The sequence below is a fragment of the Rhinopithecus roxellana genome, chromosome 12 (assembly GCF_007565055.1).
Source record: "Rhinopithecus roxellana isolate Shanxi Qingling chromosome 12, ASM756505v1, whole genome shotgun sequence".
Classification (NCBI taxonomy): Eukaryota; Metazoa; Chordata; class Mammalia; order Primates; family Cercopithecidae; genus Rhinopithecus; species Rhinopithecus roxellana.
The window spans coordinates 75,248,343-75,252,972 of record NC_044560.1 but is presented as its reverse complement, the minus strand read 5'-3'; the positions used below and the strand labels follow the sequence as shown (position 1 = coordinate 75,252,972).

The following is a 4,630-nucleotide window of genomic DNA, read 5'->3' as shown; positions in this document are numbered from 1 at the left end:
AATGTTATGCAGTAATAGTAATATTGAATAAGCAATTTTATTTCCATGATCTATTTACACTGTACAAATACTGTTGAAAAGCACCCTACAAGTTCACAGGACATTATAATATATTTACTTTAAAAATATATTCCTTTATAATAGGTTTATGGAACATTGGCATGTCAACATGTGACAAAACTCTCAAAAGCATGTCACCAATTCTGTGAGAGCAAGAATGCATCCAAGTGTTATCAATTTCACAATCACAAGTCACCAGTTGAGTTTTAAATACATACATGTTTTAAAAGAAAAAGAATTCTACAGTGGAAAGTTCTTGAGGCAATACTTATTAGTTCATTAACATATGCACTTTCATGGAGATGTGGTATAATAACCCACAATATAAACTTAATCTGTCCAAAGAAACATTTCAACAGGTTTAGCAGTCCAGAAATTCTGGTCATTTGTTTCTACTTTTTCTTCTTTGCTGGTTCTCCTGACTCTACTTTGCGCTTTTTAGAAGTATGCTCATCTTTTTCATCATCTGATTCCAACGTCTCCTCCCCTTCGGTAGAAGCCTAGCTTTCTTAGCATTCTGTGGGGCATCATCACCATTGTCCTCATATATGTTAGACCATTTTACTGCCATGTCAAGCTCTGGAGGAGGAGGTTTCTTCTCAGTGGTGTAGGCCTCAGGAGGTGGTACATAATTTGACTTCCGTATTTTGCATTCCTTTGGAGGCTCCTCAGGCGCCTTGACGACGTGCCTCTCCCAGTCTATCTACTTGTTGAGTGGATTGTAGAGAAAGGCCAGGCGAGTCACGCTCCTAAACAGCTCGTCGGGTCCCGGGAGCCGCTTCTCTGCCTTGTTCCTACAGCCACCAGCTGACTTCGCCGGATCCGGGGTTCTGCTACTCGTCTCCTCCGGCTCGATGTTATCCTCCTCATCCGAGGAGCCTGAGCTGCTGCTCCCGTATGCCGCGAAATAGCTCAAAGGGTCCTTCTCCTCCGCTGCCATGACGGCTGCGAGCGATGACCCAGTACTCTGCCAGAAGCCCTAGAAATATTTTTTAAAAGTGAAAATTTTCAGGCCGGGTGCGGTGGCTTATGCCTGTAACCCCAGCACTTTGGGAGGCCAAGGCGGGCGGATCACGAGGTCAGGAGATCCAGACTAGCCAAGACCATCCTGGCTAACACGGTGAAACCCCGTCTCTACTAAAAATACAAAAACAAAAAATGAGCCGGGCGTGGTGGCGGGCGCCTGTAGTCCCAGCTACTCCAGAGGCTGAGGTGGGAGAATGGCGTGAACCCTGAAGGCGCAGTTTGCAGTCAGCCCGAATCACGCCACTGCACTCCAGCCTGGGCGACAGAGCGAGGCTCCAAAAAAAAGAAATTTCAGCCGGGAATGGTGACTCACGCTTGTAATCCCAGCACTTGGGAGGCCGAAGCGGCTGGATCACGAGGTCAAGAGATGGAAACCATCCTGGCCAACATGGTGAAACCCCCTCTCTACTAAAAAATGCAAAAAATTAGCTGGGCGTGGTGGCACACGCCTGTAATCCCAGCTACTCCGGAGGCAGAGGCAGGAGAATTGCTTGAACGGGTTGGGCAGCGAGGGGGAGGGGAGGGAGGTTGCAGGGAGCCCAGATCCTGCCATTGCACTCAAGCTTGGGCAACAAGAGAGAAACTCCATCTCAAAAAAAAATTAAAAAGAAAAAACAAAAAAAGAGAATTTTCTAGGTACAGAAGAAAACCAAAGGAAGAATGCAGGATGTAATTAAACTAAGAAGGAAATGCTCTTCTTAGATATGAGTGAACAAATAAAAAATTTCCGGCCGGGCACGGTGGCTCAAGCCTGTAATCCCAGCACTTTGGGAGGCCGAGGTGGGCGGATCACGAGGTCAGGAGATCGAGACCATCCTGGCTAACACGGTGAAACCCCGTCTCTACTAAAAAAATACAAAAAACTAGCCGGGCGAGGTGGCGGGCGCCTGTAGTCCCAGCTACTCGGGAGGCTGAGGCAGGAGAATGGCGTGAACCCGGGAGGCGGAGCTTGCAGTGAGCTGAGATCTGGCCACTGCACTCCAGCCTGGGTGACAGAGCGAGACTCCTTCTCAAAAAAAAAAAAAAAAAAAAATTTCCATGGGTTGTCCAACTTTTCATAAAAATAATGAAAAAAAGACAACAAATTAACTGCAGACATTTCAAATGTGGTATCTTTCGTAAGTGAAAAGAAAATTGCAACTCATGTTACCCTCAGTTATAGGACTTAAGTTTAAAATGTTTAACCCAAGACAATGGGAAAAATAGAAAATATACTAATAATGTGGAATGAATAAGAAGCTATAAGGATGACAAGGCTGGGCACAGTGGCTCACACCTGTAATCCCAGCACTTTGGGAGGCCAAGGTAGGTGGATCATGAGGTCAAGAAATCGAGACCATCCTGGCTAACATGGTGAAACCCCGTCTTTACTAAAAATACAAAAATTAGCTGGGTGTGGTGGTGCACGCCTGTAGTCCCAGCTACTCGGGAGGCTGAGACAGAAGAATAATAGCCTGAACCCAGGAGGCAGAGGTTGCCATGAGCCCAGATCGCTCCATTTCACTCCAGCCTGGGTGACAAGAGCAAAACTCTAAAAAAAAAAAAAAGAAGAAGAAGAAAATAAAAGAACAAAGTGTAAATTGAAATATTTTCAAAAGAAAACCCACTAATTTGAATATGAACAGAATCCTCTTATATGCATACCTCGAAAAAATATTTTACATACCTAAAAAAAAAAAAAAAAGAAAGATTTTAAGACCTGATTTGGGAACTGACATGTCCTTTCCTCAGGGATTTCAGTAACTGGCCATCTTTCACTCACATACAACACTACAGAATTTACAAAATATTCCTGTACCCATCTTTTCTTTTGATCTCTATACCCTATGAGGCTGTGCAAAATAGGTGCTTGGTTCCCATTTTGCAGATGAAAAGGCTGAGGCTCAGACAAAGGTCACACAGAAAGTTTGGGATAGAATTAGAGCTAGAACCCATGTGGGCGAAGAAGAATGGAAGGTTACAATGGCTGGGCCCCAGCCAAGGCTTTGACGTCACATTACTATGAGGATGAACTAGGTGGATAGTGTGCCCTACTCCTTTCAATCCTGGGAGGCAGGGTACGATTCTGCAGTCAAAAGATAGGAGAATGCTGCTGGAGGATTCTGGACCCTGGCATTTCAGAGTCCAGAATTTCAGTATCTTTTCTTTTTTTGTTTTGAGAGGAAGTCTCGCTGCAACGCCCAGGCTAGAGTGCAAAGCCGTGAAGCTATCTCGGCTCACTGCAGCCTCCACCTCCTGGGTTCAAGTGATTCTCCTCCTTCAGCCTCCCAAGCAGCTGGGATTACAGGTGCCCGCCACCACACCTGGCTAATTTTTGTATTTTTAGTAGAGATGGGGTTTCACCATATTGGTCAGGCTAGTCTTGAACTCCTGACCTTAAGTGATCCACCTGCTTTGGCCTCTTAAAGTGCTGGGATTACAGGTAGGAGCCACTGCACCTGGCCTAATTTCAGAATCTTAAGAAACATGTCCATCTAGAGTTCAGACATAGTAGACTGTATTTACTAGACGGTAACCATGTGCATGGTGCTGTTTAAACATGTTGCAGCTATTAACTCATTTAAGGAATTCCACAGGTGGGTACTACTATCCCCACTTTACAGGGGACATTGAGCACAGAAAAGTAACTTTCCCACAGTCACACAGCTGGAAATAGCAGAGCAGCTGAGATGTGAACCCTAAGTTAGTGTACCTAGCCACAGTAGAATCCTGCTTCAGTGCAGTATGCAGTTATGACTTTAAGCTCTGATGGTGAGGCAGGCTGCCTGAATTTGAATCCTGGCTCCTCTACTCTGGGATAGTATAATCGTAAACAAGTTACTTGCCTTTTTTTTTTCCAGTTTACTCCAATGTAGAATGAACATAATAATAGTACGTTCAGGGATTAAAGCTGTCTCCAGACCCAGGCTCCCTGGTTTCCTCTGTCCCCTTTATACGCTGTGCACCATCCAGACCTGCTTATAATGAGCTCCTTTCATTCTTCACCAAGGCTCTGGTGAATTAATGTCCCTTCAGTGTGTGAATGACTGATAGCAACTTTCTCAATATCCTTGTAGCCTATTCCAGGAAGATTCCATTATAAGAATGGCAATCAACTGTGTGATTTTATTCCTGGGGACAGACTGATGGGAGAAATCAGATTCTTTCACAAGATTACTGAAAAATGAGAACTACCAGTATCTTTTTTTTTTTTTTTTTTTTTTTTTTTGAGACATAGTCTAACTCTCTCACCCAGTCTGGAGTGCATGTGATCTTGGCTCTTTGAAACCTCCGACTCCCAGGTTCAAGCAATTCTCCTGCCTCAGTCTCCCAAGTAGCTGGGATTATAGGCACCCACCACCATGCCTAGCTAATTTTTGTATTTTTAGTAGAGACAAGGTTTCACCATGTTGGCCGGGTTGGTCTCGAACTCCTGACCTCAGGTGATCCACCTGCCTCCACCTCCCAAAGTGCTGAGATTACAGGTGTGAGCCAGTATCCTTAAAAGAGAATGTTCTCTTGGAGTGTTCATGAAGTTAAATGGCGAGTGCAGGACAAAAGACTT

The 4,630-nt window shown here is 44.7% G+C and overlaps 1 pseudogene; it reads right to left on the bottom strand.

Annotated features, from left to right (window-relative positions):
* Window positions 1-389: 389 nt before the first annotated feature.
* Window positions 390-1,000, bottom strand: LOC104669301 (annotated as a pseudogene).
* Between the last annotated feature and the right edge of the window lie 3,630 nt (window positions 1,001-4,630).